The sequence below is a fragment of the Rhyacophila brunnea genome, unplaced genomic scaffold (genome assembly GCF_057557595.1).
Source record: "Rhyacophila brunnea isolate RB1 unplaced genomic scaffold, BYU_Rbru_1.0 scaffold_4, whole genome shotgun sequence".
NCBI lineage: Eukaryota > Metazoa > Arthropoda > Insecta > Trichoptera > Rhyacophilidae > Rhyacophila > Rhyacophila brunnea.
In genome coordinates this window covers 31584828-31601273 of record NW_028233068.1, presented here as the reverse complement: position 1 = coordinate 31601273, position 16446 = coordinate 31584828, and the positions used below count along the sequence as shown (strand labels likewise).

The 16446-nt window shown below is 32.1% G+C and overlaps 1 protein-coding gene across 1 annotated transcript in view; it reads left to right on the top strand.

The window, feature by feature from the left end:
• The window catches only part of LOC147067264 (cGMP-specific 3',5'-cyclic phosphodiesterase-like), a 164372-nt gene that overhangs the window by 40519 nt on the left and 107407 nt on the right, over positions 1-16446 (top strand). The gene's annotated exons all lie outside the window — the stretch shown is intronic.

Sequence of the window (16446 nt, the reverse complement as noted above, 5' to 3'; positions counted from 1 at the left end):
ATTTACATATAACGTCAACAGCTTACGTTTGTACGTATATAATTGTTATTCACACAATTGTATTATTGACTGACTGGTGATTATAATCATCTACGATATCAAATATATCAAAGGAAACCTTCTTGTATAAAAACGTAAACTAAACGCGTGGAAATTTGGGAAAAAGGAACTCTGGGAATATTGCACTGATTTTTATTCACACTCTCAAATGAGAAAGAACTCTTCGCATACACATCAACATCAAACTAAAACTTGCTTCAATGATTGTTATAAAATATTTGATAATCACATATTATATACCATTATACACTAATTACACGTCTACATTGACCTTGAGATACGTAGAAGCAAAGCCTATACCAGAGAAGGCAAATCTTTTTCGACGAATGTGTCAAATTTTATGTAAAAATTTCAAAAACACACGTCAGATTAATAAAATAAAAAAGCCAAAGTACTGATTTTCACGCGATGATTTATTGGAAATGAATCAAAAAAGATTAATAATGTCGTATGTTTTATAAATATTTAGTAAGACATATTAGTTTGTTTGTTGCCTGATGTCAGTTTATTCATTTGAAAACGTTTCGAAGTTGATTGAAGATGCTATTTATACGATCAACTAACATATTATGTTATATTAACACTATCGACCGAAAGTACTTGATGGAATTTGAATTTAAATTCTAATGGATTTAAGTTCAAATTGTTACGAAGGCTATGTTATGTTTTCGATTTGATTCGTTTCATCGACGAAAAAATTCGTTTGTAGTCATATGTTTGCCCAAAGATGGTAAAAATATTGATGTTCAATTTGTTTTATTGCTTATCATATTATTGCATAGCCCGTTTGAGCGCCGATAAGCCAAGCCATAAATTTAAAAAATTCAGTGGATTTTAGATACTTACATTAAGTATTGTGTGCAATATTCGAACTTTGCCCGCGTGTCACAAAAATGTCCCGCCTGTCAATGGCACGTATGTTTTTAGTTCGCCATCTATGGCTAATACCCTTAAATCCGTCATTAATTTTCAAAACAAATTTTATTATAAATCTAAATTCAATTTGTATCGAATATCTCCACCGGAAGTGTTGCAATACTCACGGGTTTTTATTCTATTTACTATACAAGTATTAAAGTTATACCATTCCCTTGTCATTTCTACGAGATATTTCATTAAGTGACCTTAACAAAGGGATTTGGTTAAAAGTTACAACTGAATCGCTTTGACCTTTAAGTTAATGGAATATGAAGCAATAATGTATTATATTATAGATAAAACGTAAACATTGTTGGCGTTTTAGCGTTATAATGTAATGCGGTAGAATAATTATTATTAACCAAAGGATTATTAAAAGCCCTGGAAGCGCTTTTGCTTTGATCTTAAACTCACTTTGTGAAAGCTTTTATTTTACGAATTTTTATCAAGGTGAAATGGAAATTGAATACGTTTTTAAAACAATGTTAATGTAAATTATTATTACCATAGGATAATATTTTTTCAAATCATAAAACAGTTGACTGTCGGTTTACCGTAGATGCGTTAAATGTCCGGCGGATTAACCGTAATTAAAAACGTACCAAACATTTATCATTATAATCGTTTTCGCACCTCAAACTAATAAATTCATAGTAAATGGTGGGAAAGATATCTACGTTTTATGGATTTTAATTATTTTTTTGTTCATGCTAACCCTACCTATTGAGAATCAATAAGTGGCCCACTATTTTACCACGTTTTTCTTAGCTCGTATTCATGTTTGTCCGGTGGTTGTTTATACAATACAAATTTTGCAATCGATTTTTAACTAACTTCCCAACTAGCTAGACATTCGAAACTTTTAGAATATATCAGAACACGATGCTAATGCATTCCTTTAATACTTTTAGCCATATTTAAGTAGAATTGAATTAATTGTCAGATAATTCTGTTTTGTATGAAAAGTTACCTTGGAAGAAATCCGTAATACAATCCACTATTATTGGTTAATAAAGGGGTGGTCCTAGCAGCTAAATTATTAATATATACGTGCGTTACTATGGAAATCAAAATGACATTTCAGTACTCTATATTTGTTTGTTTGTTGCAAAATAGCAAAAAAATGATTTGTTGACAATTTCCTAATTTGTCCTAAATTATTAATACATAGAATTGCCAAGTTTATATGATTCAACAGAAAATTTAAAAACGTGGTATATAAAAAAATTCTTTTTATCTTGTAATTATTTATTATATTTCTGTAAGTACTGTTGGATTTTAATTTGATAACACTTGAGTGAAAATATTATATATATATACCTAATTGTAATTGTACCTAAATTTTCAATAGGCACTTCCATTGATTTTTGCATTCAACGGTAAATCAATTATTTGTGGAATCATGTTTTCCATCCATCACAATAGACTGAATATCAACCGTACACGTGATCGTAATATTGATTCCAGCGTAGGTACACTTTCATTTAAACAGATACGTATATACCTCTGGTGCAGAAAATCATTTCAGCTGATATCTATGACATAATATTATGGTACTAATGTAATAAATTAATTTGTATTGATCAGTGAACTACCAATTATTATCCTATTCATCGATGCTCTAATCTTGCTTTCTAAATCAAACCTTTTAGGAACATCGCTCCGATGTTCCATATGAAGACCGCGCACATATACGCTTATATATAATACGATATAGGTATAGGAATGACCAATTCGTAGCGTGTGCGTATGTATATTGGCGGCTTGGACTAGCAGCTCGAGACGCATGCGATTTGTTGCTAGCAGCACCAATTGTTTTTTTTTTAAATAAAAAGTCATATTCCTCTAACGTACGAAGCTCCATTTGGAAACGTGTGTTTTGTGATGATATCACATCTACGTATTCGACACATTGCAGACGAGACGAGTTTAGATGGGCGAGTCGGCTTAAATTTGAATGACACATACTAGAGCTGCGACTTGCAGGTGTCCTTAAGAACATCGAGGAGTTAAAACGTTTATTAGCATTGTGGAAGATAGTGGAGATCGGTAAGATTGTATTTTTATGACAACATATCGTGGTCGAAATCTTGTTTAATTTAATTTTTTTTAAAAATACATAACACAAAGCAATCAGAAAAAAAACTATTTAATGGTGATTTCTACCCATAATCTACCTCTATAAAGTAAAATCTCTTATCTTACTTTCAGTCAGATTATTTCAATTCTACAAAATGAGAAAAGTCATTGACACATTTAATCTACTTACCTATGCGTGAAACGCTTTTGTAAGCAATTTATAGCAACCCTCATCTTAATGTACATATTGAATAATGCTTCGATTTACGAGATGCTGTTTCGTATAGGTACATTGAACGCATTACGTCGTGGAGAAATTACTAAAGATTTTTCTCTTACTCAATAAATTACATTGTAAAATGTTAAGTGATGAAAATTACCGTAAATATTAAATTTCTGCAACGAAGTAATGAATATAACCTAATTCAAATAAATTTACTTATTTACATAAAGTGAATAGGTAGGAATGTCATATGAAAAATCCACAACCTTATAACATAATATTTTTTAATTATTGATATACATATTCTCTTTAGCACTACAACAAGCCATGAGCCTAATGACAGTGGTATAGTGAAATAGTAGTATATTTATCAATAGAAGATAAAGTAATTACAAATACCTAAGCTTTGAGTAAATCATATAAATATGTTGTCAGTTGTGAACTCGCCGAGAATTGAGCTCGGCGACCCAAGGTGAAAGGCCAGCGTCTTACGCACTATACTATGAGAGTCGTTTATACCTAAACATGTATAACGTATTATATAGGTATTAAAAAAACAACATGATAAGACAAATATAATATATTTATATTATACAAAATCATAAAAAATACTAAGTAGATCCGGCCTTATCTCAAGAATTTATAAAACAAATTTCATTTAAACTCACCTTCACGCAAGTGGAATAAGTATATCATTATCCGAAGTGATTTGGATAAACATAGTTATCGGCGTTATCGCCCTTCGAATTGACATTACCAATGGCAAATTTCTACGCCCTGTGGCAAGGCTCACTATAGTCTTACTATCTCACGAAACTGTAAACTTTGATGGTATTGCTACTTATTGTTCATACAATGCAATATGGTAAACTGCATAAAAATATGATTGATGCATATTGAGATAAATGGTAATAATTTTAACGATATATGCAATCGAATATCTTCATTTATTGCGAACGCATTGAATTTGAAGATAATCAATAACTAGCACTACGATCGTAATTCACAATGCAGTACCACGGTCTAAATCAAAATATAGTCGGTACTGGCCCCGAAGAAACAAAACCGCCGATGATCACGATTTGATTTGTTAGATTATGACAAAGTCAATTATCGAAGAAAATAATGACAAATATTTGAATCGTAGATAACACTATTTTTCAGTATTGTAGTGACCATGTCCGATCCTAATACGATCATATAGACCAGTGTTCCGCAACCGGTGTACCGCAAGACTATGCGAGGTGTGCCGCGGCGCATTGCTCAAAAAAAAATACAAATAATTTTGTATATTATACAATACTTAGGTACTTAAAAGCCAAATTTTCGTACATGACTGGTAATATATTTGAGCACCTGTATTAACTTAATAAAACAATGCAAAGTCAGAATGAAATTATATTGTCGTGCTCTGATAAAGTAGAAGTAGTTCAGACAAGGATGTCTACAAATGTACCAAAGGACCTACCAGACCACCATTGAAAACAAACAATTAATTTTGGATCAAAAACATTTAACTTTGCTGTAAAATAAATTGTATCATTACTTTCATACAATCAATATAACTGGATTCGAAACATATTGCAACCAATGCTGAAAATTCTATAGAAGCGCTTTCTCTATAATTTCGAGAGGAATTGGTTGGATTGAGTAACGACGGGACGCTAAAACTGACCTTCGCCGATGTACCATTGGCTATATTCTGGATTTCGGTTAATAAAGAATATCCCCGGATTTCCGACAAGGCTATCGCAATTCAGCTCGCATTTCCTACGACATATCTAGGGAGATAAACACAAATTACAAATTTGCATTAATAGTAAAAAAAAAATCGCCTGCGCTATTTTACTACGCTACTATTAATATTTTAAAACATGCGATTGTAGGATACAATTTATTATTATTTTGTCAATATTCGATAAATAATAAAATTATTCTCAACCCTACAACTATCCATAATTCAAGTGGATGTATTAAGAAATACAAAAAATCGCTAAACATACAATCAATATCATTAATTTTACCTGGAACACCATTTGAAAAACGCTATTTTAGATTATCACACTGTCTTTAACTTGAATAACACGTATAGCTTAGTGGTCAGTGCACGTAGGCACAAATTCCAGGGGGCGCAGTTTCGAATCCTGCTGGCTGTCGTATTTTTTTCAAAAAGATCTTTTATAGTCGTTATATTTTATATTATAAAAAAATATATTAAAATAATATTATGTTTATCTGCTGTAATATTTTTATGCTAAGGTATCATTTAGTTCTACGCCGTAGTACACCGTAATATGTACGTATCCTAAAACTGTAATACTTTAATACTTCATCCGTTCCAAAAACCATAAAAATATCCCATTTGTAAACCCGACGAATGCTTTAGGAATACTAATAACAACAAAATACTGGTATTCGATGTTCGAATTTTGTTTATCGAGCGATATCGATTTTAGATGTGCGGGCATTCATATTCCGTATGTTTGTTGGTTTCAATCGAATACACGTCGAAATAACAGACACATCTTGTTACCCATTACAATTGGAAAAATAAATTCCACAAATATGTATGTAATTTATAAACAATATTGTCAGCTCGCTCAGGAAATTAAAAAAATATGCTTGTATAATAAATTATTGTTGTAATGAGAATTATGTTAGAAACATAATATTACAATCACGTCACGTGAGCTCACTATAAGCTTGCGTCATAAGCAAAAAGTTTGCAATGTTGTTTTACCTGATATTTAAAATATTATCAGACAGATACTTCCACCCCGTAGAACATTTTAAGCTGAAAACAAATAGTGTCAGTTAGCAAAACCTGACAAAATGTATCAGAGCTTCATGCGTAGTTTTTTTTTAAATTATTTTCTGATGCTGGATACACTCAAGGCCCAAGTCAGACAATTTTTTATGGTTATTGGTGATCACCATTAGCCGTCTACCAGTACAGTATCAGTATTTAACGCATTGAAGGCCGCCAACATTTCGTTGACTTGTGAAGATGACATGAAAATTTACACATTTTCGTGTCACGTCCTATCACGTATGTTTTAGTGGTTTAAAAAGGAGCTACAAATTAAGTGTTATTGACATAATGATAGTTTGTTCTTGTAGATTGTCAGTTTTTATTATTGAATGTTCTGTTAGTTCTAACATTAAAAAATATGATGAGGACAAGTAAGTAAAATAATGAGTTAGGAACAGTTTTCATAAAATCACCACATGTATATTTGTGCGTGAAACAGGATTCAAATACGTAGCTGTTTTGGAAAAAATATTATTTTCATTTTCATAGCAATGTAGCTATTTCTTTTAATTTTCAATAATTACTATAATAATAGTGAAAATAGAAGGAAAGAATGGGATTTCACGACATACACTATTCATATGAGTAGTCTTATCAGCTATTCTCGATTCACATATTATTATGACACATGCAAATTATTCCCAATAACTAGGCTATTTCAGGTTATTTCTACGGAATTTAAAACACCGGCCACACGTTTTCTCACCAATTACATAAGTTATTTTGTCCATATGTTCCTTTCTCGAGCAAGGTGAAGTTTTGTAAAGAAGAAGGTTTGTGAAGTAGGTAAGCACGTGCTAAAATAATTACAAGATAAAAAGAACATTTTATATACAACGTTTTTAAATTTTCTGTTGAATTATTATGCTTAATATGCTCAAACTTGTACTTGATATGAAGTAAATAAAAAACAAACAAATATAGAATACTGAAATGTCATTTTGACATTATTTTCATTTTGATTTCCATTGTAGTGCACGTATATATTAATAATTTTGTTGCTAGGACCCACTTAGCAACCAATAATAGTGAGTAGTAAATATTACTTTTAACGAATTCTTTCCAAAAATAATCCGAAAAATAATTCAATTCTGCTTAAAGATGGCTAAAAGTATTAAAAGAATCCATTGGCATCGTGTTCTGATATATTATAAAAGTTTTAAATGTCTAGCTAGTCGGGAAGTTAGTTAAAAATCGATTGCAAGATTTGTACCGGACAAATAAGAATACGACCTAAGAAAAACGTTGTAATAAAATAGATTTGATTATCGATTTTTTTCTCAGAAGAATCAAAAGGCTCCAAAAAAATTATTATCTTTTGTATATTTTTTTAGATTCACTGTAAATTTTTCCTTGGACGACCTTATTTTTCTAAAAATAAAAATATTTTTCCATCGACGAAAAATGATTGCTCTCGGTTTTTTTTTTTTTAGAAAATCTTGCATTTTTTCAACCAAATATATAATTCTTTTCGTATTACGACAAAAATTGGTAACACTGATCGTGACTAGTTTGAAATACAGTTATTCTTTTTGTGACCTTACTGTCATCTGCCTTTTATATTATATCCTCGGTATAAGGACTGGCTTCCTTAACGAGGGCGCTTCTGCCAATACACCATCCAAAACCATCTGTTCCTCTAAATTTTCTATTCCACTATCATAAATATTAACTTGTTCAAATAATGGTGAATAATCAAAAGACATTTCGTCATTATCAAATGAAGTTCACCGTTCTTACTATGTTGACACTGTTTTCATTTCATTCCATAATGTTATATCCTTCTCAAAACATTTTATCAATTGAAAATTATTGTTGATTTTACATAATGCCTACATGGTTTTAACAAATTTTCAATTCAAAACCTAACAAGGTACGGAGAAAGACACGGTATAGCCATAGCAGTTTTAGAGTATATGTATATGAGTATTTATGATTGTACTTATCTTGTACATCCCTGAGTTCTATACAGGGTGACAGAGTGAATATATAATAAAATTTACTTATTATATTAACACATAACAGAATATTTTTTTCTTTTAATGCCTTCTTCGAGCTTAGAATACTGGCAGTTATTTCATGCTATATGGAGTCTAGATTCTAGTGTCATATTATGTTAGGTATAATTAGAGAATTTTCTTTAAAATAACAACATGAAAATCGTGTAACAACGTGACATATTATTTGTTATTGAAAATAATTTCGATGTTGTAAAGAATATAAATATTAAGATTTCTATTTAAATATGTTGTAAATGACAAACTTTTCATCTTGTAATCTTGAAAATCTGGGCTATGGTCCGTCGTCCATTACGACGGCTAGACGTAACCATAAATCACAGATTTTTTTACTCTGTCAAAAGCAATGAGCCCAAATTTAATAATAGTGGTGTGGTGAAATGGCACACATTATCTACGACATTAAACAATCAGGAAGTAGCGGTCTAGGTGAACATTTCTGAGATGAACATAATATTTTTCAAGGAAGTGGTGCAGGTGTCGCATGCCCAAAATTTTGCAGCGAAATCAAAACGTTGGTATGGTTTCGGGAAATTTATTCACATACACTACATGACATTCATTTTACTGTATAGTTCGTAAATCTTGATAAGAACACAACTAGAGTTTCTTTCAACTTTCAATTAAAATTACAAACAAAACGGACTCTTCATACGGGCCATGGAATTATGCTCTACAGTCTACATCTACTTTGCAATGTTCATCAAGGTCATAGATACTATTATGCTTATCCATTCGTCAGATTTGTGGGTATGTGGAGATCATTTCTTATACAAAAAAAAACAATTCGGTAGTATCTACTTCAACTCAATTCGACTACTGGTATCCTGGCTTTCCTTATGGCTCTAATATGGATGGCGGGGTTTGAATTAAACTTAGAAACTTATATGAATAATGCTGTTTAAAAATAATATTGTGTCACTGAACACCTTGTGGTGTATGAATATAAGCCGGTAGTAAGTATCCAAGCAGCGAACGCATTGAGAACAAATTGTGTTCTGAGTACAAAATTATCGTGTTCTAAAGTCATTGTATACCATTTAGCTCAAACAGGAATTGATCGTCCGCTTGTGTGTTTGGTTCATGCTACTTGTATTGCGCTATTTACCCAACAGAGGCGCATGATGCGGTGTGATTGGATTACTGATTAAAACAACTGGTTGTCGGGAAATGTCAATGTTTTCCCGCCGTTAAATTTGTTCGTTTTATTTATTTACTGCAACACTAGCATATAGGAATTAGATATCTCGTGTTCGCAAATGGAACGTTGAATAATTAGAATTGTTATTCGCAATTAAATTATAGTATTAAAACCATTATTATACTATACAAATATAGCTTTCTAGTATAAAAAGACTTTTGTGTATATCAATATAGCATATTATTATAATAAAATATTGTTTATACCTATCCAGTCTTGAACTAAATTACACGTGCGGCACATTAAAATTTGACGCTGTCTATCTTCTTTTTCTTTTGGCCATATTTGCTTTCGGTTGAAGCACATTAGAAAAATCATAGAAAAAATAGATGAAGCGGGGTTCCAGCCCGTAATTTTTGCTTCCTGGAGAAGGGTTTTTTCTGCTAAGTCACTGACCCAAGATCATTGTTACAGATAGTTAGTTATTCACCCACTTAAGATAGATTTAAAATGAAAAGTGGACCAATATCCAAATTTCATTTTGTACTAAATTTGACAAGGGTTTAATAAAACAACTACAACTTTTTTTGCATGTTTAATATCAATATTTCAAAAACTCTTTCGTATATATTGAAACATTTCAAATTTTAAATCTATAATTAAATTTGAAGTGTTTTAAGAAATATCTAAAAATAATAATTTTTAACAATGATAAGCGGCGCTGAATTGACACCGATTGTCTTCAATGGGTTCTTCTTCTTGGTCGTGCACTCATGGCTGAGGATCGTGACCACATTTAAATTTCGCCATCCTTTGAGCGACCAAGACTTTCTATCCTTCTCGATCTTCCGCTTCTCTCAGGGCAGAATGGATGGTGCCCTTGGTCGCTCAATCGCGCAGACGCTCTTCCTCTGCTTCGCCTTCCCTGGAGGCTACCCAAAACTACCACTCTCTCCAGGTTGTCCGGTCCGCGCCTGACAATATGTCCAAAAAACTGCAGAATTCTTCTCAGACATAATTCGATACACCAGTTCAATAGGGGAACAACTCATAAAACATTGTTCCGAGATAATGGCGTTTGAATTTTTTGCAGTAATTCTTATTTTAATTTTAAAGCCTTGATTTCGATGGAAGTGTATATTTTTTTGTATTTGATTTAGTGGAATTTATTAATGCACAATGAAATTGTACATTTTAATAACGAATTAACAAATAATTTTGATTATATAATGGAATTACTGATTAATCTTAGAAAGGATTATTCGATTTTATGACACATTGAAGAAATTTTTAATTATCTTTTTTGCTGAATTATAAAGAGAAGATCTTTCTACATCAAATGGCATTCTTAACTCAAAACCTTTAAATTTTGAGTTGTTCCCCTATTGAACTGGTGTATCGAATCGTTAGGGTTAATAGCTACGCTATCTAAGATTTTAAATTAAATCACTTTGATTCATATAATAATATATTGTGACCAGTGGCGGCCGGTGATTTTTTGGATTGTAATTTTTGAGGGTGCGCTGGAAAATTTCTTTATTGAAAAATGAAATCAATTCGGCGTTGTTTTTGATTTGACAAAACGTTATTGACATTTGGGAAATTACCTCTATATTTTATATTTTTAATAAAACATGATTCGAGTTACTTACATCTTTATTGGATTAGTTTTAAGAAACGATTGTATCTCTTATAGTAGATAAATACCTCTTACTTTTAATGGAAGCCATCTTATTCTATATAAGTACATTAGGTATCTTTAGCAATTTGTACACTGTATGAATAATGATTATTATGAAACTGCACTTTGTGAAATAGTATTAAGATTTATTAGCTTATCACTAGAATTCATGAATTAATAATTTTCTATATTATAAATAACCGACATCATTTCTCATTTAGTCAACACACAGGATAATGAAATATTAATTTTCCAGAAATGCGGTAGGTAGCAAAATTATTTTTATCTTCACTGATTTAAACTGGAGTACACATAAATCAGAATATCTTACCGTCATTGTATTTCTTACCGATTTTAAATTTAGAAAATAATGAATTCAATTGTTTTTACTTTTACAGGCATTTTACATACGAGATTACTAAATATGATACTAAACATAATTTTACCGTGAACAGTAAGCTACAGCGTCTATAATAAAATAACAAACCATAATTCAAATCTGTAATTGCTCTCTACTCAGACCAATATGATGTCATTTTACCCGGTCGGCGCACGATATTCTGGAAGTTACGCATGGCGAAAACTATTAGCACGGTTTAAGTTGTTTTTTAATGGCTTTAGTTCATACAAAGCTCTGGGTTCATTTTAAGTAAACTAAATATATTGCCCGGGCGCAAATGATTTCAGTGACGATGACGTGTACGGTGCATAGTGACTGTATTATCGCCTATTGACAATATGGGCACATCGATTTATGGTTTGCATTACAATAAGTGAGCGATAATAATATTAAAAACCTATGAAGAAAAAATATGATTTACGATGTTGAACGATGTTTCATATCAATGCAAGCAGTGCAGTGCACTTGTATGATGTTAGACCAGCCGCCGCTGATTGTGACCAGGTTTGCTTATAAACTAATCGGTGCAATCATGCCACCATATCACCGTAAAAATTAAACGAATTTATGTATTTTCACTAGAGTACAATAATATATTTTTTTATATTGTGTACCTATGCTTAAGTAATACAGTCTTGAATAAAAAAAACAATTATAATTAAAATTCAATAGATACTAATTTTGTCAAATACTTCAAACATAATAAAACACCGTATCAAGAGGTGACAATTATTAGCTTCCCTTGCTACGTCATTCTAGCATAGTAACAATGGTCTCTGGTTGAAAAAAAATCTTGAAGGTTAACTCGATATACCTATTCGTTAGATTGTTAGAACCCTGATTAATGCACATCGTCTTCTTGGAACTATAATTATTACGACACTTTTACAGAATATTTCTCCGCAGCAACGACCTCGTCGTCTGTTTTGCATCACTTCTAGTCGCTAATAATTGACGTCTCAATCAATACAATCTGCCATTTTGATTTGTTTACTCGTGTGATTGCTGATTGCTTACACTAATGCTTGGATATTTTCAATAATAAGTTATGGTGAATTTGAAAAAAAAACTACTTCTGATATTTTTAAACTCTCGTTTGACGTACTTAAATCTAAAACAAACGTAGGGTAGATTAAATTACAAATCGGTGCAACATTTTTTGTAGAAAAAAATGTGCTGTCGCATGTAACAAATTTCACTTGACATGGGCCGCAGGTAGAATAGCAAAATATTACATCAGCGGGTGCGCATATGAAGATTTTTGCGAGCAGTCACTCGTTTCAGCTAGCCGCGTGACGTCACGCTCCCGACATAATCCCACCTGTGTGCGCGGAAGAGAGTTGCAACTTTCCCTGATTATATACATTATTACAGTCGAGATGATTTTCTATATGCGACCGGGCTTCATGTATCATGTACAGGTGATAAATAAGTAGACACTGCTAATTCCATTTTAACATAACTTAGTGTGTGAACATTTTCGTCACTTCCAATCCTCACACGAAGATAATTCGTCATCGTCATTCGGATGCTGGCATAAACTATAAGACCTACGAGCTTTCTTCTTTTATAAGTCACAAGCCTTGCGCAGTCACATATTTTCAAAGAATTTACATACTCCATTTATCTTAAAGATTTATTATACAAAATGTGTTTTTGTTCTATGTCGTCTTTTGTGTATGCTTTCAAAGCCTACCTCTTTACCCCTTTATAATACTATGTAAGTTGTATTTTACTGCAAATATTTTCATGAAGTTTAATATTGTCTCCATCTTCAGCATTGAAATAGTGCGTTACACTAGTGATACCAAGGCCTAGGGCTAAAATCCCATCGACTATGTGGAATGAAAAACTTGTTTTTATATTATGTATCTATAATATACCTAATAAATAAAATTGTAATGTATGCTTGTGATTTCGAAATGTTTTGCCTATATTCATGATACATAAGCACAAAAAATAGTCCTGTTCCTTTATAACTGAAAAACTCCTAGATCAATATTAAATTGCACAGTTTATGGAATGCGTTTTTCGTAGAAAATTAGTAGATTTTCATAAAAGGTTTTTTTCTAAACCCCTTCATGGATATCTTGCATTTACTATCAAAGTTTATTTAAGGACTTTGGCACGCAAACTACTCTACTTGATGCTAAGTCAAAGGAAATTTGTGCCGAGAGAGAAAACTGCCTCATTGAAAACAATTCGTTTACCCACGCGGGTATTGTTAATTTGAATTTGGCCAGGGCCTTTGAAACCACTATGAGTAGGTAAAATGGTCAGATAGCAGCGGTGGAGTGGTGAGGTGAGATGCGGCTAGAGAGGTGCGCACATACGTCCAACCGTAGTCTACTATCGCAGGCTTACCACAAGCATTTCAACACCGTTTTAAATTCTCTGAAGTAGTAAATTTTCTAAAATATATTCTTTTTGAAATTTCCAAGGAAACCCCTCAATGTTGAATTTGTAATAAATGTATAGTTTTGTTATATTAATTAATACATATGATTACATTGAACATCTCGAATAGGAAATATGGTCGACACCCCAGAAAAGGATAATATCTTCTTCTTTATAGGTACCATGTCCGATCCTAATAAGACCATAATATGGGCTTCCACAGGGTGGAGGTTTATATTAACAGAATTTTGTTTTTACTAGAAATGGATGTTATACACTTTCTCAACCTATTAGGCCCATAATCTTACTCAAACACAAATTTAAAAACAATATGTATGTTTTCCAGACCCAGGATTCGAACCTTGGACCCACGACGTTAAGGCCGATGCTTAAGTCGCTCGGCCGTCGTGGGGATAATATACATAAGCACATTTATTGAAAATATTTAAATAAAAAACCAGAAACATTGCGTATGGTTTTATTACATAATACTTAAATGTCAAAACACCAGCCAAAGACGGCGGCCATAAAAAATAGTACCCGCTACATATCAACGCGCCAACGTACAGAATAATATTTATTCAACCACACTAAAAAGTTTCAGGATCGTCATCAAATGTAATACTAAAATGTTGTAAGATTTATTCTTTTTACAATGCAAACTCTTTTGTAAATATATTTTTCTTGCTATTAAAAGACTCCGTTTTATACGCTTCGCTTAGAAATATTACTATGCTACAAAAAAGCGACGCCAAAAAGGTTGTGTTTCTTTTCTTGATCGATTATTTAAATATAAATTACGGAATACAGATTCCATTTACTGCCGCCATAAATGAAAGCTCTTAAGATAGGGCTTCGCCATTTCCGTTTTCTCTCTTCTATTTATCTGCAATATCTATTATAAAGCGCTCCTATTAGAATAATATTCAGTTCAGTATTATTTTTGAATTTGGAAAACGAAAAATGAGCATGGCGTTTTATTTTTACGATATATTTACCTAAGGGATATTTCAAAATTTTAACATTCGTATTATTTCGTAATATCTGAAATAGATAGATGTTATTTTGAATGTAACATCGTAAACAAAGTGTGAATTACTTTTATTAGCTCCTATTCATTCGTATGGTCGGGTGATTGATTATGTATTTTATGAATAAGTAAACAGTGACACTGTATCAATCAAGTTTTTCACATACGAATATATCTACATAGAACTCATTTCATCGTTATTATGACAGGTATACTGCCAGAAACATGTTACTTATCATCATTATCATCATCAGGGGTGCGACAACCCGGTGTGGGTCTTGGCCTCCTTCAACAGCTCCTTCCACCTGTCCCTATCCAGTGTGGCCGTTTTCCAATTCGGTACCCTCAGAATACGGCAGTCACTGGCAGCTCCATCCAACCAGCGAATCTTTGGCCTACCTCTTCTTCTACACCCTATTGGATTGCTGTACATCACTCTCTTTGCCGGTTCATTGTCATTCATACGGTGCACATGACCTAGTCATCGCAGTCTCCCAATCTTAATTGATTGAACTGCGCTGCAATCTTCGTACACCCCGTAGAGCTCAGCATTATATTCTCCTCCAATTGGTGCCGTCCCTGATCGGTCCATATATACGGCGGAGAATTTTTTTTCAAAAATGTTCAGGACTCATTCATTTCGCAGAGTTAATGTCCAGGTTTCCCATACATTTGTATAAGTATACCTATGGTTTATAATCATAATCACAATACAGGGATTTGTTAATTTCTGACTGTAAATTTAGAGTTTTCATTATTTTATCCGAAGAAGGGCGATGCAATGAAGTCTCAATATTCTACAGTTTTGAGATTTATAAATAATTAAATTAAGCCAATTTAAATTAAATAAAAAAATGTGTTTGTAATGTAAAAACAATATAGTTAAGATAATATTATATTAGTCAGACCAGCTCAAAATGGAATATTTTACGAACCGGAACGTTCGATAATTTTCAGAAAATATTTACATTGTTATCTAATTTTATGTAGGTATATTAGATTTATTGTTAGATTTTTTTGTTGTATGGCCTATCCATCTCAGATGGTCAAAATAGTTATTTCACGAGACAGAGACACAACATTATTGAATTTTAGGAATTTCATGAACTGGTTCGGCGCTCCGGTGCGCTCCGGTCCATTTCGAGCCCTCAGTTAGAAGTAAAAAAACTTATATGATTACGGTTTTTATTTCTTAGTTCTAGAACCCCCCTCCCAACAGGACATATTTTTTATTATTTAGTTTTATAGATCTATCGTGAAAACGCAATTATAAATTATGAAAGATTTATACTAACCAACAGGATCAATCACAGATGCATAATATAATATTGATGAGTACGAGATACAAAATAAATGAACGAGTAGTGGTCTCAATAACAGTCGTTCAGAGGAAGCATTATTGAATCCAACATTATAGTTATTAAAATAATAGAAATGAAAAATGACTACAAACAATAGTTCCTTATAGATTTCCTCTAAGCATTTGTAGATTTTCAATCGTTTACTTCAAGAAAATATTAAGTCAGCTATAGACGTAACTGCATACTTGAACGGTATATTTTCGCAATTTTATCACAATTAGTATACACGGCGGCCAAATATCCATCACACAGCATAAGGTATACATTACGCTTGAACCATGTCGTCGAATAACGTAAAAAAACCCCCGACTGATTCAGACTTGCGC